At 36.7% G+C, this 25,132-nt stretch overlaps 1 pseudogene; it reads left to right on the top strand.

Moving 5' to 3' along the window:
• Positions 1-310: 310 nt before the first annotated feature.
• LOC131394162 (olfactory receptor 2M4-like) lies at positions 311-1,538 on the top strand (annotated as a pseudogene).
• Positions 1,539-25,132: the final 23,594 nt, after the last annotated feature.

The raw sequence follows: 25,132 nt of genomic DNA, 5'->3' as shown, positions 1-25,132 counted from the left end.
AGTCAAAATGTACAGGTAAGGTGTGAAGTAAGGTGTACAGGCTTCCCCATGGGGGGACGATGAGGGATAACAACATTGATCTCCTACCATTCACTGGGCTAGTGCCATACAATGGGGAGGGTAGTAAGATGGCAGGAAGAATCATGACAACAGGAATTCTGTAGTTATTTAGGAGAAGACCAACCTGGAGACATGTTAGGAGAAAAGGAGAAAAGTGTCAATAAGGAATCTCCTGTGATCAGTGATGTTAATAAAATTTAGTAACAGATATATGTAATTATTCTTTTCCTAGGTTCTCTATTGACTGTGTATGTGTGGGTAAGTCAGCAAGTTCTTATAAACTTCACTTTTCTTTTCTGGAAAATAAACAAAATACTTTTAAGTTATTGTCTGCGAAGTTTGGATGAGAAGACTGCTGGAGAGCACTGGACCTAGTCACATAATTTACTGTGACTAAAGCAGAAATAACGGAAGTTTGGTGAGAAGGTCTTATGTATGCATCCAGTACACTTGTGGGCATTTGAGGGCATTGCCATCGTATGCATTTGAAACTAAATTAATAAATAAGCCTGCACCATCTCTGGAACTTCTAGACAAGGCAAATTATTCAGGATAGTGCAAAGAAACCAGAACTTCAGCTTTAACTTCATCCTCCTGGGAATTTCAATCACAGGTCCACTTTCACCTTCCTCTTCTCTCTTGTCTTGGGCATCTTCTCAATGGCCTTCTTTGGAACTGCCATCATTCTACTCATCTATCCAGACAATCAGCTCCACATGGCCATGTACTTCCTCCTCAGCCAACTGTCCCTCATGGACCTCATACTCATCTCCACTACTGTACTGAAGATGGTCTTCAACTATTTTCTCACAGGAAATCCATCTCTCTAGCAGATTAAGGAACCCACATATTCTTCTAAGTGTTCCTGCTTGTGCTGAATGTTTCCTGTTGGCTGTCATGGCCTATGACCACCATGTGGCTGTATGCCACCCTCTTCGATATGCCATCCTCATGAATCAGAAGCTCTGTGTCCACATGTCTGCTGCTTCCTGAATCTTGGGTTCTCTTGGTGTCATCACTGTTCTTGCAGCAGCCCTGTCATTCTCTTTCTGTTGCTCTCAGGAAATTCATTGCTTTTTTCTGTGATGTCACTGCCCCTTTTCCTCTATCTTGCACAAACACCTCTGTGTTTGAAAGACTACTTTTCTCCTGCTGTGTGGTGATGCTGATCTTCCCAGTCTCAGTGATGATCATTTCCTATTCAGGAGTCCTTTGAGATGCCATCCACATGGACTCTGGGAAAGTTGATGCAAAGGCTTCACCACCTGCTCTTCCCACCTGTCTGTGGTTGGACTCCACTTGGTGCTGCCATGTTTACGTACATGAGACTATCATCCATTGATACACCAGACCAGGACAAGGTGGTGTCAGCCATCGGCACCATCCTCACACTCATGCTGAACCCTCTCATCTACAACCTCCACAACAGAGTTATCCAGGGAACTTCAGACACTATCGAGGAAAGGAAAATTGTATAATTTTATCCAACATCTTTGATTGCCGACTCTGGTCAACACTTCACAAGGAAACTTGAAACCCTTGCATAATTCTATCCCTACGTTTTAAGATTTTTCTCTCTCTTTTTTCAAATTTAAAATAGCTTTAGTTAGTATAATGTATAAACATCATGGGTAGAGTGGGTTGTACTTGGACTTTAGCACAGGCTGCTTCACTCCTATGAGTTTGTCATATCACTGGTTGTGAGCTGTGAGCACTTGGCTTTAGGATACCTGCCTTTGGAATCAGATATAAGTCTGAGCTTCTTTGCTTATCCAAGGAAAAAAGTTGGAGTTGATCCACTGCTTTGGGTCATCTGCTTCTTCATTTAAAGATTAGTTACATAGTACTTGTCTTCAATTTTACCTCTCCTCAAACCTGTGCTTTGACTGTTTTATTTCTAATTCTTCTCTACTTAATTCCCTAACATTTAGAAGTGGGGAGTTAGTTTTGACACATTTTTCAATCAGGTCTTATTTTCTATATACAATGGCCTTTAGAAATTCCTACATATGTTTTACCTTATAAAAAAAGTGAATATTTTAACAAGTCCAGATGAAATATCTACTTGTTTTGACTGCCCATCCTCATCTTTATCATGATTGATTTTATTCATCATTCATCCTTATATTGATAACTAGAATCTATTTGAAGTAATTAGAGAACTGTCAGTTCCTGGAATTGATAACCTTGATTTTTTTTACAGCTCTGCAAAAATTATTCCCTGTATATTATCCCATGAAATTATTTCATAAAACCAGTAAAACTTTTCTTAAAGAGAATTCAGTCTCTATATCCGTCCACACCAATTGTTTAACATTCCATGGAGTGACCACACTTTGATGTAACTAAACCCTTATTAATTTATTGCAATTTGCATATCTGAAAAATCTACATCCTTGAAAATTAAAAGCAATCCTCATCTGCTTCATGGAGATTATTTTAATTTCATTATACATAATTTTAATGCAATATTTTGTAAGGTTATTGTTCTATAAATGCATTATTTTCCTAAAATTTTAATTTATACTGTAGTAACATGCACCATGGAGTATAATCTCTTACATCCATTTTTATGAAAACAGAAATATTTTAGGAGCAGCAGAATACCCTCAATAAGTTTATGCTATTGGTGTAATATCTAGGATTATCTAACACAAAGTCACAAAGACTAGTGTTTTCTTTTAAGACTTTTAGTTTTAGTTCTTATATTTATGTTTTTGATCTATTTGAGGCGGTTTTTGTGTATGATGTGAGATTGGGGTCAAATTTTATTCTTTTTCTTGTGGATATCCAGTTGTCACAGCACCATTTGTTGAAGAGACTATGCACTCTCCATTGAATTATTTTTATTCCCTTCTTGAAATCAGTTGACCATAGATGTATATGTCTGGCCTCTTAAATCCACTTCATGGATCTACACATCTATCTTATGTTAATATTGCACTGCCTTGATTACTATAGCCTCATTGTAGGTTAGAAACCAAAAGTGGACAGGAGAAGTCAAGATGGTGACATAGGCAGACTCTGAATTCACCTCCTCCCATGGATACAGCCAATTTACAACTACTCTTGGAAAAATTACCCCTGAGAAAGAACTGAAAACTGGATAAGAGGAACCCCTGCAACAAATGACAATCCTAATTGAGGTGGAAGAGGCAGAAATTCCCTTCTGGAGAGAAAAAATGCCACCTTCACAAGCCACAACATTTCATGGCCACCAGAGAGCAGCCCATAGGTAGGCAGCCATCCCTGGAGGAGTGGGGGACCTGAGCTGGGGAGCATTCCCACTATACGCATTTTTTGGACTCAGCACAACAGAGACTAGTGGCATAATAACTGACTTTGCTTGCTACTAACAAAATTGGAGAATACCCCCAGAAAAGCTGGTTCACAAAGAAATTAAAGCCAGCTCTTAAAGGCTCCATGCACAAATTCACCCATTTCAGAAAGCAACCTAAAATCACAAGAAAGAAAGGTGTACAGTCCTTTGGTGAAAAGAGACTCACCTGATAGGCTCTGAGTGCATCTCAGTGAGATGTGAGACCTCGCCAGGGAGGGGGACATTGGCAGCAGTCATTGTTGTGACCTGGTGTGGGCGTCCTGACACAGATGCTGGTGGACACCCTTGGACTTCTCCTTGTGGCCAGCTATCCCAGGGTCTGCCCCACCCACTAGAGCATGGATTTAATCCAGCTTAGCCAGGGCCGGCAGCCCGCCCTAGGGAGTGGTGCCACCCAACAACAAGCCCAAAGGCAACTTCTAGGCCTGCATAGATTGGTGACTGGATTCTTCACAGCCTAGTGAGTGGGTCCACTTCTGTGGGGCAAGGCATGCACAAGGAGCAGGTGGAGAGTGTGAGGTATTTGTGGAGTGTGTGGGGCTCCTGTCTTGGAGAGACTGGGTGCACTTCAGGGGGTTGGATATGATCAAAAACATAAGATGTGGGAGGAGGGGAGTCAAAAAGTAGAGCATTCAGATAGACGTCAAACTAAAGAGACCATCAACCTAATATAGATTGCTATATATGTAGGTTATTATATATGAACCTCAGGGTAATGACAAACCAGAAACCTATAATAAATACAGAAAAAAACTAAGAGAAAAGAACCCAAACTAATTACATACTTATCAATAGCTACTTTAAACATTAATGGAATAAATGTTCCAATTAAAAGTCATAGTGTGGCTGAATGGATAAAAAAACAAGACCTGTATATATGCTGCACACAAAGGACACACTTCAGACCTAAAGACACACACTGAAAGTGAAGGGATGGGAAAAGATATCCCATGCAAATGGCAATGAAAGAAAGCTGGGGTAACAATACTCATATCAGACAAAATAGACTTTAAAACAAAAACTGTAAAAAGAGACGAAGAAGGGCACTACATAATGATCAAGGGCACAATCCAACAAGAAGGTGCAAATATCTATGCACCCAATGTAGGAGCACTTAAATATATAAAGCGATTATTAGCAGACATAAAAGGAGAAATAGTAACATAATAATAGTAGGGGACTTTAACACTCCACTTACACCAATGGATAGATCATCCAAAAAGAAGATCACTAAGGAAACATTGGCCTTAAATGACACACTAGAAGAGATGGACTTAACTAGATATGTAAAGAACATTCCATACAAAAACCAAAGAATACACATTCTTTTCAAATACACGTGGAACATTTTCCAGGATTGATCACATATTAGGGCACAAAACAAGTCTCCACAAATTTAAGAAGATTGAAATAATACCAAGCATCTTTTCTGACCACAACAGTATGAAACTAGAAATCAACTATAGGAAGAAATTCAGAAAAGTCACAAATATGTAGAGATTACACAAAATGCTACTGAATGACGATTGGGTCAATGAAGAAATCAAAGAAGAAATCAAAAAATACCTGAAGAAAAATGAAAATGAAAATGACATGCCAGAATTTATGGGATACAGCAAAAGTGATTCTGAGAGGGAAATTGATAGCAATGCATGTCTATCTCAACAAACAAGAAAAATCACAAATAAACAATCGAACAATGCACCTAAAGGAACTGGAAAAAGAAGAACAAACCAAGCCCAAATTCAGTAGAAGAAGGGAAATCATAAAAATCAGAGCAGAAATAAATGAAATAGAGACTAAAAAAAAAGAATAGAAAAAATTAATAAAACCAAGAGCTGGTTCTTTGAAAAGATAAACAAAATTGACAACCTTTAGCTAGACTCACCAAGAAAAAAATAGAGATAGCTCAAATAAGTAAAATCAGAAAGAAAAGAAGAGAAATTGCAATGGACATCTCAGAAAAATGAAAGATTATAAGAGAATACTATGAAAAGCTACATGCCAACAAAATGGATCATCTAGAAGAAATGGATAAATTCTTAGAATCATACAACCTTCCAAAACTGAATTAAGAAGAAATAGAGAATTTGAATAGACCAATCACCAATAGGGAGATTGAAACAGAAATCAAAAACCTCCCCAAAAATAAAAGTCCAGGACCACACGGCTTCCCTGATGAATTCTACCAAACATTCAAAGGAGCCTTAATACCTATCCTTCTCAAACTCTTCCAAAAAATTGAAGAGGATGGAAATCTTCCTAACTCATCCTACGAAGCCAACATTACTCTAATACCAAAACCAGACAAGGACAACACAAAGAAAGAAAATTACAGGCCAATGTCACCAATGAACATCGATGCAAAAATCTTCAACCAAATACTAGCAAACTGCATAGAACAACATGTTAAAAAGATCATACAGCATTTTCAAGTGGGATTTATTCCAGGGATGCAGGGATGGTTCAACATTCACAAATCAATCAACGTGATACACCACATTAATAAAATGAAGACTAAAAATCACATGATCATCTCAATAGATGCAGAGAAAGCATTTGACAAGATACAGCATCCATTTATGACAAAAACTCTGAATAAAATGAGTAGAGAAGGAAAGTACCTCAACATAATAAAGGCAAACCAACAGCTAATATCATCCTTGATGGTGAAAAACTGAAAGCTATCCCTCTAATAACGGGAACCAGACAAGGATGCCCACTCTCACCACTCCTATTTAACATAGTATTAGAAGTCCTAGCCAGAGCAATCAGGCAAGAAAAAGAAATAAAAGGGATCCAAATTGGAAAGGAAGAAGTGAAATTGTCACTATTTACAGATGACATGATTTTATAAATAGAAAACCTTAAAGAATCCACCAAAAAGCTTTTAGAAGTAATAAATGAATATGGTAAAGTTGCAGGATACAAAATCAACATACAAAAATCAGTTGCATATCTGTACATTATCAATGAAGCAGCAGAAAGAGAAATTAAGAATACAATCCCATTTACAATTGCAACAAAAAGAATAAAATACCTAGGAATAAACTTAACTAAAGAAGTGAAAGTCCTCTACACTGATAACTATAAAACATTGCTGAAAGAAATTGAAGAAGACACAAAGAAATGGAAATATATTCCATACTCTTGGATTGGAAGAATTAACATAGTTAAGATGTCCATACTTCCTAAAGCCATCTATAGATTCAATGCAATCTCTATCAAAGTTCCAACATTTTTCACAGAGATAGAACAAAGAATCCTAAAATTTATATGGAACAACAAAAGACCTTGAATAGCCAAAGGAATCCTGAGAAAACAGAACAAAGCTGGAGGTATCACACTCCCTGATTTCAAAATATACTTCAAAGCTATAGCTACCAAAACAGCATGGTATTGGCACAAAAACAGATAAACAGATCAATGGAACAGAATCGAGAACCCAGAAATAAATCCACACAACTATGGACAGCTAATTTTCGACAAAGGAGCCAAGAATATACAATAGAGAAAGGGAAGTCTCTTCAACAGATGGTGCTGGGAAAAGTGGACAGTCACGTGCAAGAAAATTAAAATAGACCATTATCTTACCATACACAAAAATTAACTAAACAAGGATTAAAAACTTGAATGTAAGACCTGAAATCATGAAAATTCTAGAATAAAACATAGAAAGTACACAATTCAACATCAGTCTTAGCAACATATTTTTAAACACTGTGTCTGACTGGACAAGAGAAATAATAGAAAAAATAAACAAATGGGACTACATCAAACTAAAAAGCTTCTACACAGTAAAGGAAACCACCAACAAAACGAAAAGACAACTTAACAATTGGGAGAAGATCTTTGCAAATCATATATCTGATAAGAGGTTAATCTCCAAAATATATAAAGAACTCATACATGTCAACAACAACAAAAAACTAACAACCCTGCAAAAAAAATGGGCAAAAGACCTGAACAGACATTTCTCCAAAGAAGATATACAGATGGCCAACAGGCACATGAAAAGCTGTTCAACATCATTAACTGTCAGGGAAATGCACATCAAATCTATAATGAGGTATCACCTCACGCCTGTCAGAGTAGCTGTAATTAATAACACAGGAAACAATAAGTATTGGAGAGGATATGGAGAAAAGGAAACTCTCATACACTGCCAGTGGGAGTGCAAACTGGTGCACTTCTATGGAAAAGAGTATGGAGATTCCTCAAAAAATTAAGGATAGAGCTATCAGAGAATCCAGCTATTCCACTGCTGTGTATTTAGCCAAAGAACGTGAAAATACCCATGCGTAAAGATACATGCACCCCTGTGTTCATCGCAGCATTATTCACAATAGTCAAGACTTGGAAACAACCTAAGTGCCCATCAAGGGACAAATGGATAAAGAAGATGTGGCATATATACACAGTGGAATACTATTCAGCCATAAGAAACGATGAAATCCAGCCATTTGTGACAAAATGGATGGATATTGGGGGTATTATGCTAAGTGAAATAAGTCAGAGGGAGAAGGTCAAATACCATATGATCTCACTCACAAATAGAAGATAAAAACAACAACAAACAAACACAGAGACAGAGATTGGATTGGTGGTTACCAGAGGGGAAGGGAGGAAGGAGGAGGGCAAAAGGGATGATTAGGCACATGTGTGTGGTGATGGACTGTAATTAGTATTTGGGTGGTGCACATGAGAACACGAAGTAATCCATGCAGAAATAGAAGTATAATGATGTACACCTGAAATTTATACAACATTATAAAACAATGTTACCCCAATAAAAAAATAAAAATTAAAGAAACAAAAATAAATAATATAAAAGCAAAATTACTGTAAATTCCTAAGACAAAAAAAACAAAAGTGTATACACATTAAGTTAGCCTCTGATATGTAAAAGTTTTAAATGTTATACCAATACCCAGGCAGATATAGTAATGTTCTTCGTTGTGCCTAAGATCTCCTTGTAGCCTCAATTTGGTATTTTTCTCCCCGTCTCTGCTCTCTGATGAATCTTGCCAGAGAGATTTCATTTGGATTGCAGACGTAAACACAATCTCTTCTGTATTTAATACTGCAAGTAAGATGTGCATTTTTAAAAATAAATCTTTTTCTTTGGTTCGGGTAAATTCATCCAAAAAAAAAAAAAAAAGAGGGAAAAAGAAACCAAGAAGTGTAAGTCCTCTATTTTTTTTTCTTGTTGAACACAATTGTTTTGGCTATCCTAGCTCTCTTGAATTTCCAGCTTGTCAATTTCTGAAGAAGTAGCAGCTGGGATTTTTATAGAGATGGTGTTGCATCTATAGATTATTTTGGGGGTATTTCCATGTTAATAATAAATCTTATAATTCATAGACATAGGATATCTTTAAATTTATTTTGTTTTATATTGTTCTTTTGATATTTCTTTCAATGTTTTGTAGTTTATAGGTGTACAAATTTTGCATTATTTTGTTAAATTTATTGCCAAACGTTTTATTCTTTTTGATCCCATTATAAATAGATTGCTTAACTTCATTATCCTATTATTCACTGCTAGTGTCAATATGTTACTTTTCTCACTTGTAGATAACTGTGCATTTGTTGAAATTTCTTTCCTACATTTGATTTTATTACTTCCTCTTTTTATGTCCTTTCTATATTTTTATGATCACCTTTATGGAGATGATCTTGGTCATAACTATATAACTCAATATTTACTCATCATTGTTTCCCCCCAAATCTATATTTTTACAGATTGTGTCCATGAAGTCACCTTACAGGATCTCCTAGGAAATCTGCAACTGAGCTAGGTTGGGATACCATGTCCTCCTTTTTCAGATTTTTTTTGGCTCTCCTGATACATATACTTTGAATCATAATCATCAACATCAAGGAATTACAGTAATATTTAGCTCATTCACACCTCAAATTTTGTCTAATTCATTGGATTTGTAAATAAAAATCGGACAGGAATATTCCTTTCTTTCCTTGAATGCTGTAGAGTGAGGCAAACAGTCTGCAGTCAGAGGCCTGTGTGCACAACTCAGCTCTGTCACTAGATGTGTAATCAAGGGCCAATTAATTATCTCCTCTATGCTTCAATATCTATGTCTCTCTAGTGGGATAAAAATAATAATAATAGAATAACTGTGACGATTAAATGAGCTGACTATGTATGTGAGGCACTTAGAACAGTCTCTTGCACATAAAAAATACCTTGCAGGAACGAGATTTTTATTATTGTGGGCCTAAAATACATTGATTTAGTGTTTTTGATATGTGTGTATGCATACCCACACACAAATGTAGATATATACATACGTATTTTATTATTCTTGTTTTATACACACCCACTCATAAGCCTAACAAAAGAAGAAAATATGTTTTCTTTTTTTAGTCATTTTACCTCCAGTAATTAGGTCATTAAAATTTTAGTTTTCTTAACCCACATTTTTCTGATTCGTATAGTTCTTTTTATTCATAGTTGAAATGTATCAATATAGCTTATTTCTGCCTTATTTACACATTATCTGAATGGAAACCAATATGTGTGAAAACAATAGCTTTTCAGTTGTTGCTCATTGGTTTTTAATTATGATCACTTATAACTATAATTAGTGATAATTTTCTGGAATCCTCATTCTTTTTAGCCACTTTCTTTTCTCTTCCTTATTCATTAATTCAAGTAATATTTATTGAATACAAACTATATAATAAACGATGTGTTTTTGTTTTTTTTTGCTGAGGAAGATTCCCCCTGAGCTAACATCTGTGCCCATCTTCCTTTATTTTTTTATTTTTTATTTTTGTTGAGGAAGATTAGCCCTGAGGTAATCTTTTCGCTGAGGAAGATTGGCCCTGGACTAACATCCATGCCCATCTTCCTCTACTTTATATGGGACACTGCCACAACATGGCTTGACAAGCGCTGCATCCGTCAGTGCCTGGGATCCAAACCCATGAACCCCGGGCTGCTGAAGTGGAGCACAGGCACTTATCTGCTATGCCACCAGGCCGGCCCCAGTCTTCCACTGTCTTTTGTATGTGGGTCTCCACCACAGCACAGCTGACAAGTGGTGTATGTCTGTGCCTGGAATCCAAACCCATGAGCCCAGGCCAATGAAGCACAGCATGTAGAACTTAACCACTGTGCAGTGGGGCCAGCCCAACAATGTGATTTTTAAAGAGAATTTAAAAATTAACACTGAATTATACCTAATTTCAAGAAGTTTGTAATTAAGCAAGAGAGAAATAAGGTATAATACATATTAAGGTTGTGACAACATAATTCTAAGTTGGTCACCCAAGGTTTCTTACCCAAATTCCAGGTCTGTAAATATTATAGATGTTACTCCTGTAAATATTATGGATATTACTACTGTAAGTATTCCACCATATAGCCAAAAGGCATTTCTCAGATGTAATTAAGGTTACCAGTCAGTTGACCTTAATATTAGGATAATACATGTTTGTGCCTAACATAATCACAGAGTCTTTAAAGCACAGAGCTTTTACTGGGTGGTAATAAGAGGGGGTGGAAGGCAGATTTGAATCATGAAAAGGATTTGGCATGTCATTGCTGGCTTTGAAGATGGAAGGCCCATGTGCAAGGAGCAGGTTCTGAGAGCAGAGAGCAACCTTGGGCTGACAGCCAGTAAGGAAACCGTGTCCTCATTTCTATAGCCACGAGGAACAGATTTCTGCAAACAACGTGAATGAGCTTGGAAATAGATTCTTCCACATAGCCTCCAGATAAAAACCAGTTCAGCTGATGCATTAACCTTGGCTTGTGGGAATCTGAGGAGAGAATCCAACCAACTCTGCCTGGACTTCTGACATGACTGTGAGATGATAACTGAGTGTTGATTTAAGGCACTAAGTTTGTGGTAATTAGTCACACAGGAATAAAAAACTGATACAGTTCATCAGAGTAGTTTACTTAAAACAGTGAAGTGAGTAGGAGTTATTAGTGCAATTAAGAACACTTGAAGTCCCTGGGATGGCTTCCTTGCAGTGCTGGCATTTCTGATACTCAATTTAAATAAATAGGACTATTCCTGCAAATAATGGTTGTAAAGTAATTCTGGAAGAATGAAATGTATGCACAAAGCTACATAACCAGGCAGCATTGAACACAGTCAGATTCATTGAAGAGTGTATGTGGCTGGTTTTCAGATGCCCATTGAGTCCCTGTAAAAACGGAAATGAGTATCTGTAGAGGCTTTATTGTAAGGGTCTCATTTCAAACTGAGAAGCCTAAATTATATCCTTCAGTGAGAAATGAAAATGTATCCATCAACATGAATTGACAAGCTATTTGGATAAAATATAATTAATCATATCCAAACAAATATTTGGAATTTATATCACACTAAAAATATTATTGAACTATAAATGATGACTTGCTGTATTGCTGGTGGAATTATTTGATGAGAACATTCTAAAAATAAGTAAAAGCTCACTTATTTGTATTTATGACAAAATTTTTAATTCTTATTATAATTTGACAAATCAATATGAGTTAAGCACATTTCTTAACATTTTGTTTTCTTTCCTGACACAGAGAATGAGTCTAACTCAATCTATTTGTTCCTTGCTTCCTCATTTGACCTGAAGCCAATCTCCTCTTCCTATGTCTAGGAAACAACTTGAAAACTAACACTTTTAAGTCACTCAATCCTCTTCCACAAACATAAGCATATGTGAAAGAGAAGAAATCATCAGAAAAAAAGATATTCAATTTATTCAAAACAACTAACAATGCTCCTTTACTAAAATGACAATCTTAAGTATTCATTCTCCAACCACCCTTACATTAAATTTTACTTCATTCTCATAAAGACCTCTCATTCATTACCTACCCTCATCAACCCTTCATGATTTAACTTCCTCCTATTATCAGTTTAGAACTCATGATTCAATATTCAAACTGTTTCATTTCCAATACCATCAACTCCATTGATCTTTACCTACCAGACAAGTGACAAAACCAGTTCAATCCATTTCTGTAGCCTGAGTGCTAGTGTAACAAAATTCCATAGCTTTCCTTCTTGGTCCTGTTACTATCAGTGATTTCTGTTTTGTGGGCCCATCAAATCATCCACTTATTCAGAGATTCTCCAGACTGACGCATAGGTTTCATCACATAGCTAGACTCACAGCTAAGATGTATTACAGTGCTATAGTTAGGATACAAACTAGGATCATGAGGGGGAAAGACAGAGTCTAGAGGAATCCATTTGCATTTTTCTTCATGTTCTCACTCAGAGTGTCTCACAAAGTGTTCTTTTCCCCCAGCAATGAAAACACATGTGTGCAAGGGAGAAACTCAGCGTCCAAAGCTTTTACAGGTCATCTAGGCATCCTCTGCCTAATACATACCAAAATTTCAGACTTCAGGAAGGAAAGAAAGTATTCTGCTTAAACCATAATGATGTCACAAATGGTTGAAGCACAGTAAAGCACTGTTATTAGTTAACTATTCACTGAGGATACACTGAGAGCCATATTCCTAGATTCTAGCCTAGGGATAGCCATGCAGGGAGACCTTTCTAGGGGCAGTGATCTCAGACCTGCTCTGTTACCTCAAGCCTGAACAGTCTCCAACCTCAGCTTTTGATTCCAATTATGTCCAAAGTTCTTCTCCATGACACTGGTAACCTGCTATTTAAAACTCCAGAAAACTTATGCTAAGTTCATCACTATCCTCAGGACACTGACCACATATATGCTTTCTGGTTTCCCTTTTCCTGAATGATTTGTTTCCCAGCTGCTAGGAAGGCTCTTGGCAGACAATTTTCCGCTGTCTACCCCAAAGGGATTCCTACAGTGGCAGAGAGCAGCCTTGCCTGGGAGACCCACTAATGCCTGAACAGTGGGAAACTGTAGAGATCCATCCATGTCAACCAACTGAAGACAACTGTAAGGGCTATTCCAATTCCAGAATTCCCCACTGGGTAAGCCAAAGCTGTTGCTGGGGTCTTGACGTTGGATCACTTGCCACCCAGAAGTCAATGAGGAACCCATCGCTGGATGTGTGTGAAGGACACAGGGCCTGGTGCAAGGCAAAGCTCTAATTTTTTTTTTTATTGATGTTTTAATGGTTTCTAACATTGTGAAATTTTGGGTTGTACATTTTTGTTTGTCCATCACCCCATATATGACTCCCTTCACCCCTTGTGCCCACCCCCCACCCCCACTGCCCGGCTAACCACAGTCCAGTTTTCTCTGTCCATGTGTTGGTTTATATTCCACATATGAGTGAGATCATACAGTGTTTGTCTTTCTCTTTCTGGCTTATTTCACTTAACATAATACGCTCCAGGCCCATCCATGTTGTTGCAAATGGGACGATTTTGTCTTTTTTTATGGCTGAGTAGTATTCCATTGTATATATATACCACATTTTCTTAATCCAATCGTCAGTCGAGGGACACTTAGGTTGCTTCCACTTCTTGGCTATGGTGAATAATGCTGCAATGAACATAGGGGTGCATAAGCCTCTTTGGATTGTGGATTTCAGGTGCGTTGGATAGATTCCCAGTAGTGGGATGGCTGGATCATAGGGCATCTCTATTTTTAATTCTTTGAGGAATCTCCATACCGTTTTCCATAGAGGCTGCACCAATTTGCATTCCCACCAGCTGTGTATGAGGGTTCCTGTTTCTCCACATCCTCTCCAACATTTGTTGTTTTTTGTCTTGGTGATTATAGCCATTCTAACGGGCGTGAGGTGGTATCTTAGTGTTGTTTTGATTTGCATTTCCCTGATGATTAGTGATGTTGAGCATCTTTTCATGTGCCTATCGGCCATCTGTATATCTTCCTTGGAGAAGTGTCTGTTCATTTCCTCTGCCCATTTTTTGATCGGGTTGTTTGTTTTTTTGTTGTTCAATTGTGTGAGTTCTTTATATATTATGGAGATCAACCCCTTGTCAGATGTATGTTTTGCAAATATTCTCTCCCAGCTGGTTGGTTGTTTGTTCATCTTGATTCTGGTTTCATTTGTCTTATAAAAGCTCTTTAGTCTGATAAAGTCCCACTTGTTTGTTTTTTCTTTAGTTTCCCTAGTCTGGGTAGGCATGTCATCCGAAAAGATTCCTTTAAACCCAATGTCAAATAGTGTGTTGCCTATATTTTCTTCTATGAGTTTTATAGTTTCAGGTCTCACCTTCAGGTCTTTGATCCATTTTGAGTTAATTTTTGTGAATGGCGATAGCACATGGTCCACTTTCATTCTTTTGCATGTGGCTGTCCAGTTTTCCCAACACCATTTATTGAAGAGACTTTCCTTTCTCCATTGCATGTCCTTAGCACCTTTGTCGAAAATTAGCTGTCCGTATATGTGTGGTTTTATTTCTGGGCTTTCAATTCTGTTCCATTGATCTGTGTGTCTGTTTTTGTACCAGTACCATGCTGTTTTGATTGCTATTGCTTTGTAGTATGTTTTGAAGTCAGGAATTGTGATGCCTCCTGCTTTGTTCTTTTTCTTTAGGATTTCTTTAGCTATTCGGGGTCTTTTGTTGCCCCATATAAATTTTAGTATTCTTTTTTCTATTTCTGTGAAGAATGTCATTGGGATTCTGATTGGGATTGCATTGAATCTGTAGATTGCTTTAGGTAATATAGACATTTTAACTATGTTTATTCTTCCAATCCACGTGCATGGGATATCTTTCCATTTCTTTATGTCATCGTGGATTTCCCTCAATAATGTCTTGTAGTTCTCATTGTATAGGTCCTTCACCTCCTTGGTAAGATTTATTCCTAGGTATTTTATTCTTTTTGATGCAATTGTAAATGGTATTATCTTTTTGAGCTCTCTTTCTGTTAGTTCATTATTAGCATATAGAAATGCAACTGATTTTTGTAGATTGATTTTGTACCCTGCAACTTTGCTGTAGTTGTTGATTGTTTCTAACAGTTTTCCAACAGATTCTTTAGGGTTTTCTATATATACAATCATGTCATCTGCAAATAGTGAGAGTTTCACTTCTTCGTTACCTATTTGGATTCCTTTTATTCCTTTTTCTTGCCTAATTGCTCTGGCCAAAACCTCCAGTACTATGTTGAACAGGAGTGGTGAGAGTGGGCAGCCCTGCCTCGTTCCTGTTCTCAGAGGAATGGCTTTCAGTCTTTCCCCGTTGAGTATGATGTTAGCTGTGGGTTTGTCATATATGGCCTTTATTATGTTGAGGTACTTTCCTTCTATTCCCATTTTATTGAGAGTTTTTATCATAAATGGATGTTGTATCTTGTCAAATGCCTTCTCTGCGTCTATTGAGACGATCATGTGGTTTTTATTCTTTGTTTTGTTGATGTGATGTATCACGTTGATTGATTTGCAGATGTTGAACCATCCCTGCATCTCTGGTATAAATCCCACTTAATCGTGGTGTATGATCTTTTTAATATATTGTTGTATTCGGTGTGCCAATATTTTGTTGAGGATTTTTGCATCAATGTTCATCAGCGATATTGGCCTGTAATTTTCTTTCTTTGTATTGTCTTTGTCTGGTTTTGGTATCAGGGTGATGTTGGCCTCATAGAATGATTCAGGAAGTGTTCCATCTTCCTCTATTTTTTGGAATAGTTTGAGGAGGATGGGTATTAAATCTTCTTTGAATGTTTGGTAAAATTCACTGGAGAAGCCATCTGGTCCTGGACTTTTATTTTTTGGGAGGTTTTTGATTACTATTTCAATCTCTTTACTTGTGATTGGTCTATTCAGATTCTCCATTTCTTCTTGGTTCAATTTTGGGAGGTTGTATAAGTCTAAGAATTTATCCATTTCTTCTAGATTGTCCAATTTGTTGGCATATAATTTCTCATAATATTCTCTTATAATCCTCTGTATTTCCATGGTATCTGTTGTAATTTCTCCTCTTTCATTTCTAATTTTATTTACTTGAGCCTTTTCTCTTTTTTCTTAGTTAGTCTGGCTAAGGGTTTGTCTATTTTGTTTATCTTCTCGAAGAACCAACTCTTTGTTTCATTAATCCTTTCTACTGTTTTTTTGGTCTCAATATCATTTATTTCTGCTCTGATTTTTATTATTTCTCTCCTTCTGCTGGCTTTGGGCTTTGTTCTTCTTTTTCTAGTTCTGTTAGGTGTAATTTAAGGTTGCCTATTAGGGCTTTTTCTTGTTTGTTAAGGTGGGCTTGTATTGCTATAAGTTTCCCTCTCAGGACCGCTTTTGCTGCATCCCATATGGTTTGATATGGCATGTTATCATTTTCGTTTGTTTCCAGATAGTTTTTGATTTCTCCTTTAATTTCATCAATGATCCATTGGTTGTTCAGTAGCATGTTGTTTAATCTCCACATTTTTGTCACTTTCCCAGTTTTTTTTTCCTGGTTCATTTCCAGTTTCATAGCCTTATGGTCTGAAAAGATGCTTGTTATGATTTCAATCTTCTTAAATTTATTGAGGCTTGCTTTGTTTCCCAACATATGGTCTATCCTAGAGAATGTTCCATGCGCAATTGAGAAGAATGTGTAGTCAGCTGTTTTTGGGTGGAGTGCTCTGTATATGTCTACTAGGTCCATCTCATCCAGTTTTTCATTTAAGTCTAATATTTCTTTATTAACTTTTTGTCTGGATGATCTATCCATTGCTGTAAATGGGGTGTTAAGATCCCCTACTATTATTGTGTTGTTGTTGATTTCTCCTTTTAGGTTTGTTAATAGTTGTTTTATGTACATTGGTGCTCCTATGTTGGGTGCATATATATTTATAAGTGATATGTCTTCTTGATGGAGTGTCCCTTTTATCATTATATATTTCCCTTCTTTGTCTTTCTTAACCTGTTTTATCTTGAAGTCTACTTTGTCTGATATGAGTATGGCAACACCTGCTTTCTTTTGTTTGCCATTAGCTTGGAGTATTGTCTTCCATCCTTTCACTCTGAGCCTGTGCTTGTCTTTAGTGCTAAGATGTGTTTCCTGAAGGCAGCATATTGTTGGGTCTTGCTTTTTAATCCATCCTGCCACTCTGTATCTTTTGATTGGAGAGTTCAATCCATTTACATTTAGGGTAATTATTGAAATATGAGGGCTGAATTTTGCTGTTTTGTCACTTATTTTCTGGTTCTTTTGCATTTCCTTTGTTTCTTGTCCCATTTGTTTTGGACTGCCAATTCAGTTTGGTTGTTCTGTCTTATGATTCTTCTAGTTTTCTCTTTGTTTATCATATGTGGTTTTAATTTGATTATTTGTTTAGTGGTTACCTTGAGGTTTGGGTGAAAAATCTTCTGTATGAGATAGTCCATTATCTGATAGCCTCCTATTTCCTTATACTAAGTCAATTCAGTCACTTTCCTCTTCCCCTTCTAAGTTGCTCTTGTTATACCTTATTCTATCTTGTGTTGTGGCTGTGTGTTTACAGTGATGAGGTTAAATTTATTTTTGGTGAATTTCTTCCTTTGATCTTTGAGTTTAGTATTTAAGTGGTTGCTAACCTATTCCGGTAAAGATCTACTATTTCTCTGATTTTGTCTACCTACTTTTCTCCTTACTCCAAGCTTTGTGTTCCCTTTCTCTTCTTGTTTTCAGGCCTGAGGGCCTTCTTGAGTATTTCTTGTAGTGGCGGTCTCATGGCCATGAACTCCCTTAGCTTTTGTTTATCTGGGAGAGTTACTATTTCTCCATCATATTTGAAGGATATTTTTGCTGGATAGAGTATTCTTGGCTGAAAGTTTTTGTCTTTTAGTATTTTGAATATATCATTCCAGTCTCTTCTAGCCTGAAAAGTTTCTGTTGAGAAATCCGCTGAGAGCCTGATGGGAGTTCCTTTGTACGTTATTTTTTGTTTTTGTCTAGCTGCCCTTAATATTGTTTCTTTGTCGTTGACCCTGGCTAGCCTTACCACTAGGTGTCGTGGTGAAGGCCTTTGTCTGTTAATATATATAGGCGTCCTGTTGGCTTCGCTTACTGGTATTTCCTGCTCCTTCCCCAGATTTGGGAAATTTTCAGCTATTGTTTCCTTGAATAGGCTCTCTGTTCCTCTTTCCCTCTCCTCTCCCTCAGGAATACCTATAATTCTTATGTTACATTTTCTAATAGAGTCCGATATTTCTCGGCGTCTTTCTTCATTTCTTTTTAGTCTTAGTTCTCTCTCTTCTTCCATCTGGAGTATATCTGTATTCCTATCCTCTAAAGTACTAATTCTTTCCTCCATATTGTCAGCTCTGTTCTTTAAAGATTCCAGATTCTCCTTTATCTCCTCCATTGTGTTCTTCATCTCCATCAGCACTGATAGGTTTTTCTTTATGATTTCAATCTCTTTTGTGAAGAAACTCCTAATCTCATTTAATTGTTTGTCTGTGTTGTCTCGTATTTCGTTGAGTGTTTTTATGATAGCTATTTTGAAATCTCTGTCATTTTGTTTATGGATTTCTGTCTTCGGGGTTGATTTCTGGGTGCTTGTCATTTTGTTTCTGGTCTGGTGATTTCATATATTTTTGCATTGTGGTTCCTGTGTTGGTTTTGATTTTCCTCACCCTGGAAGTCTCTGGTTGCAATTTCCACCTGCCGCCACTGTCTGGTGGTAAAGGGCTGTGTAGTCTAAGCCCCCTGCGCTCTGCCCCAGTTTTTCTGCTGTGATCCGCAGTTTTGTTTTGTTTTGTTTTTTTTCCCCACTGCAATCCACGGGTCCAGTCCAGTTTGTTCAGGTCTGCCTCGGATCGCTAGATCTGGTCAAGCTGCAGACTCCGGGTTGCGGGGAGGGGGGAGCTCTCTCTTTTGCCCTCTGGGTCCCTGACGTGGGAGGCTTCTCGTTTGCCCCTCTTTATCTGCTCTCTGGGGTGCTCAGATGTTGATGGTAGCCCTGTGGCTCCTCTGAGCCCTCTGTGCGGGAGTTTCCCACTGGCTGAGAGAGCCCGAAGAGCTACAGTTTCCCGCCGACGGCCGCCCCTCCCCCCTCTCTGGGAGCCGCGCGGACCGGATCGCTGATCTGATGGGGAGGGAGCGGAGTTCTCCTTACCTCTTCCCACTTCCTCCGGGGCCCCAGCACGTTCCACTCTCAGATGTGCGGCAGTGTGGATCCCTCTGCTCTAGCTTTTCACTGTCTGGGATTCCGTTGTTGGTCTGTGGCTGTTGCTTTTATTGTATCTTGTGGGGGAAGAATTCACGGGAAAGTTCACTCTGCCATGATGCTGACGTCACTCCAAAGCTCTAATTTTTAAAACAATAAACAGTGGAGAATTGAGCTAACACATGGAAGAAAACACATTAACTGGTGTGATCTGTCAGGCTTTTGAGAAATATGTGGAAAATTGTAACTATAACTCAAATAAGATGGCTGTTGTGTAGTCAATTTATGCTCTGAAAAAACAATCAGAAGATGTGAGAAATTAATTGTCATTTGAAATGTAAACCTGAAAGCCAGAGGGGCTCCTTGAGGACTGCTCACTTCCTGCAGTGGGAGGGCAGAGGAAACTGAGGCCAAGGCCAAAGACCTAAGAGTCAGAGTAAGTAGAGGAGCTCCAAAGAAGCCAAATCACCAACAAGGAGGACTACCATGCCAAGACCCTAGCTGGGAAATAGTGGGGCCCTTATACCTGGAATTGGGTCATCTGTGTTTATGTCTCTGAATTTCATGTATTCTATAGTGTTTTGAACTTTCTGCATGTAGTGAAGAAGACTGCTCCCCCCTTTAATAGCTAGCAACTTGCACTTAGAGACTATGCAGAGGCCTCTTCTGCACAGAACACACGTATGTTTCTTCATGATATGCCCCCATTTCCCCTCCTGGCCATTAGCCCAATAAATGAGATTAAGTTACAATGTAATCCATGCAGGGAGCTGCTGGGTCTGATAAAAGAGAAAAGAAAATATACCTCAAGCAGCTGTATCATGTTTCCTCCATTTTCCGGCAGGAGCAGAGGGAGGATTGGATCCTGAAGGTGTTTGATCAAGTAGGCCAAAACATAAGTTTGTAAGGGAGAGTTTATCAACATAGAAGCAGTCTCCTGGGACACATATTTAACACTCTAGTAATTGCCTGGGAGATGGTCCAAATTTACTACTTGGTTGGCTCCAGGTTGGGTATTCTATGCTGTATAAAGAACCAAAATCCACAATAGTGAAAATAAAAATATAATGACAAATTTTTCTAATTTTTCATCACACTAAGATATAATTAATTTTCTAATGCAGACATAATAGTGTATTACAAATTTTATAATGTAAGTGTATTATTCAGAGTTCTTTAAGGAATCAGAAGAGATCAAATATATATAGGTAGATATAGATATATATCTATCTATATAGGTGGATATAGATATATAGATGTACAGAAAGAGATTTACTATGATGAATTGGCTCATGTGATTATTGTAGTTCCAAGATCTACTGTTTGCAAGCTGGAAGCCCAGGAAAGCAGGTAGTGTAGTTTCTGTCCACACTTGAAGGTGTGAGAATCAGGGGAATCAACGTTGTCTAAGTCCCAGTCTGAGTCTGAAATTTCAAGAACCAGGAGCGCCAATGTCAGAAGGCAAAAGAAAATGGATATTCCAGCACACAGGGAGAGCAAATTCGCTCTTCCATCACCATTTTGTTCTATTCAGGTCCTCAGTGGATTGGATGATGCCCACCTGTGTTGGTAAGGGTGATCTTCTTCACTCTGTCTACAGATTCAGATGCTATTCCCTTTCAGAAACACCCTCACAGACGCATCCAGAAATAATGTTTTACCAGGTATCAAGGTATTCCTAGTTTAGTCAACTTTACACATAAAGTTAGCCATCATCTTAAGTAAAACTAAACTGCATGACAACATTGTTGTAAGCTTCTTTTACTATATGTAAGTAACATAATATTATTCAAAGATAGATTCTGATAAATTTAACGTGTATGTTATAAACCCCATGCAAACAAATAAAAATAGAAAAGATAAATAGTGAAAATTAATTGAATGATAAAACTTTCTCAAGTTGTCTAAAGCAGGGCAGAAAGAAAGGGTAAAAAGGAACTAAAAACAAAAGGAATAGAAAAAAAACTAGTAAAAGGATAGATTTAAATCCAACTCTATCAGTAGTTACATTAAATAATATAAATATAAAAATATAAATATCCCAATTTATATTATTATTTATAATAATATAAACATTATAAACATAATATAAATAATATAAACATCACAATTAAATAAAAATCAAGAATAGTATGGAGGCTAAAGTCAATTATGTCAAAACAAAGTTGAATTCCCTCGCTCAGTTTCTGAAACTGAGCTGGTTTTCTATTGACTGAAGAAGAACATGGGTCTCAGGAGAAAGGACCCCACAATACCATGAAAAATGGACATGGTACTGATTTCCCCATTTCATTCTCAAAGACTATTGCAGCTACAAAAATGAATAACTGTCTATTGGGGAAAAACAAGTATAAAATATTTGAAAACTGTTAGACACAGTGAGTTAATATTGACACTCAGGGACCAGAGTATCATCATGACCCCTATGTTAAGTGTGGGCATATGGGGCCAAGTAATAATGGAGCCCCACTTGAGCTTAGAGTGGGTTGAATGATTCAGTGGGCATTTCCTCAGTTCACACGTGTATAATGGATATACAGACTCGTTAGTTGTCATGATCACCACATTGAGTCTTGGACCACAGAATAAGAGTTATCATAGTGGGGGAAATTGAGTAGAAATCTCTGAAACTGCTATCCTTGGCTCAGCTATGACAGTAAATTCAGAACAATACTTTAACACAGGTGAGATGGTGGAAATTAGGGTTTCTCTTAAAGATCTAATGTTTTACTGTCCAGTACGGTAGCAATAGTTAGGTATGAATATTGAGCACTTGAAATGATTGATGAACTAAATTTTTAATTTTTTTAAATGGTAATTAATCTAAAATAAAAATCTAAATTTCTATAACTGTTTTTCCACTAACCACAACTTTATTAATTTCGTGGAGATACATTTTACTTCAATAGTTACATCAAGAGGTACTACTGTTGTACTGTAATTTGCATGTCAGTGAGGTTATTTCTAGTATTACATTTAAATTCATCATTGATGTAGTCAATACCAATGACTTTTTTAGTTCAAATGTTTTTTTATTTACCAATGTAATATGGTAGTGTTTATTTGAATATTCTATGTAGACAAGATGAGTTACAGTAGTACTTATGTTCATCATAGTTAGTAATTAAATTGACATGCTTATTTTCTAATGATAGCATAATCATGTATTTTCTAATTAAAAAGTAAGTGTGGATAAATTTTAACTATTAAAACAAAGGCTAAATTTATCTTACAAAAAGTTTTTCTGCTAAATTAAAAAAATAGTTTTTGTCATAACAAACGATGTTCCAGCTATGTCAGGTTAAAAATCTAAATTTATTAGAATTTTAAAAATAGATTATAAGATTCCCTTATTTCCTTCATTCCCCTATGTGATACACTATTGAAATAGTTATGCTCAATTTTCTGAAGTATAATCTATGTGTCATGAGTACAGTTGTTAAAGTTGCTCAGTATATACTTGCAAATGTTATGATTCATCACCAATCAATTCAATTTAATTATTTCAGTTAATTAAATCTCAAGAAAGTAATTTAATTCTTGTGTCCTTTGCCAATCACTGGTTCAGTCATGAGAGAGTTTTACAAAGATTTAATGTACTTTTACTCCAATACAAGATGTCCTTGAAGTAATATAATTACCAAACATTTCAATATTTAAGGCAACAGATAGCAGTGTGATTTATATTTGTTCAGTCATATCGCACTATATATAAAGCAGCCAAATTTGAAGTTCCAAAAAAAGGAAAACTTATTTGTGATCTACCGAGACAGGTATGAGAGATTATGTTGAAATAAAAACTTATGACATGAATCAATAGAAATGTTTTTACACATTATATAATTTTACACAAGCTGTGAAGAAGAGTTTGACTGAAATCAACAGTGCTATGTAAATGGTGTGAAAAATCTATAAGAAATATTTGAAGAACACTCTTTATATAAATGAATTGAGTTACCTTTCAATTTATGTGTTAACTCTTTGAATTCAATGTTAATATGACTAAGTTGACAGAAGAGTCAGTTAATTTACTTAACTTATACAGGCAAAGTTTTAAAATGAATATGCTTTTGCTTCAAAATAAAATCTACTAGTCCAAAAAAAAATTAATCAATTTTATAATTTTTCTTACTTGAATCAATGATTGAAAATTTTTTGAGTATTTTGGAACATCTTGGATATTGAATCTAATTTTTCCACTGTAAATTTTATTAAATCAAGATAAAGACCATATATTTTCAAAAAAATTTACTGTCTGAATTGGTACAAGCTGAAAATGTAAAATACACACTTGATTATAAATACCCCATATAAAAATGTAAACTATTGTATTAATTTTTAATATTGAACATTTGTTGAAACAATAATTTTTTTATATATTAGCTTATAAATATATTATTAAAATTAATTTACCATTTCCTTTTACTTTTTAAATGTGGTCACTAGAATATTTTTAAATGACTTATATACTCACATTATATTTCTTTTGGATTGTGCTTGTCTGAATGATTCAGGGGTGGAGGTTCTCATCACATCTCCATTAATTTAGTACTCCATCCTCTGCAAAACCATACAGCTCTTGAAACTCAAGTACATAGGGGTTCCTGTGTGAGGTATGGTATCTTTGATAGGGAAAATTAACATGGTTTTAGGAACATACTTTTGATTTGGTAAATGAGCTCTTTTACATTACTCTCAGAAAAAAGTATCAAGAACGGTTCACATTCATATGCTTTAACATCTTATATTTACAACTTTACCCATAACTTTGTTAATCCTACTGCCATCTGTCACAATACAGTTGAAAAATTCCAAGCTGTCTTAACATTCCACAGAAAACTTGATCCAACAAATGATGTCAACATGCTAATTGATCTGGATTAGCAAAAAATGGCAAGCACATTGGAGGCCATGTGGGATACATGTGTTCCAAAATGTGGGAGCTAGACCCTATCAAGATTCAGAGTTCTGCCACAAGAATACAGGTTGTAGGAAGTTGCATGCCATCCAATGGTGTTGGGGTATCCAGGGGAAAGGACTGATTATTGCATTTTCCCCTCTCACCCCAGAGAAAGAAGAACACCACCTGCTGCACCTTTTTTCATTCTAGAGAAAGCATAACCCACACCTGGATTATTGTTTTGATCCTTATACTGGGTGACACAAAAAGATGTTGACTTTGAATAGGGTCAGGAACAGAAATGGGATGTTTAGCAGTCTAGGATGCAGTGCAAGCAACTCTGCCACTTGAGCTATACAATTACTAGTATCTAGGTATTAGAGATATTACTGTTGGGAAGTGATGCCATGTAACATTTATTACAAAACCTAATGGGATAACTGTCAATCAGATCACTAAGATTCTGGAGTGAAACTACGTAATCCACAATGGAAAACCATATTCCATTTAAAAAGCAGCTCTTGGTATGCTGCTGGGTCTTGATAGACACAGAACACTTGGCCATGGGGCACCAGCTGCACATCTTGAGCTGGATTCTTTCATATCCATCAAGTTATAAGATTAGGTAGACTCAGCAATCATTTATAGTAAGTTAAAAGAAATACATTCAGCACTGAACGCAAGCAGGACCAAGAAATTCAAGCAAAGACATGAGCAGATATCTCAGATCTCTGCTCACTCAGTACTCTTGGGACAGCACATCTCACCCTCAACTCATACCTCAAGGAGGAAAATTCTTGAGTGTGTTT

This window comes from Diceros bicornis, chromosome 30 (genome assembly GCF_020826845.1).
Source record: "Diceros bicornis minor isolate mBicDic1 chromosome 30, mDicBic1.mat.cur, whole genome shotgun sequence".
NCBI classification, from domain to species: domain Eukaryota; kingdom Metazoa; phylum Chordata; class Mammalia; order Perissodactyla; family Rhinocerotidae; genus Diceros; species Diceros bicornis.
Note: the sequence above shows the minus strand (reverse complement) of the source record. Positions and strands in the feature narration are given on the sequence as shown.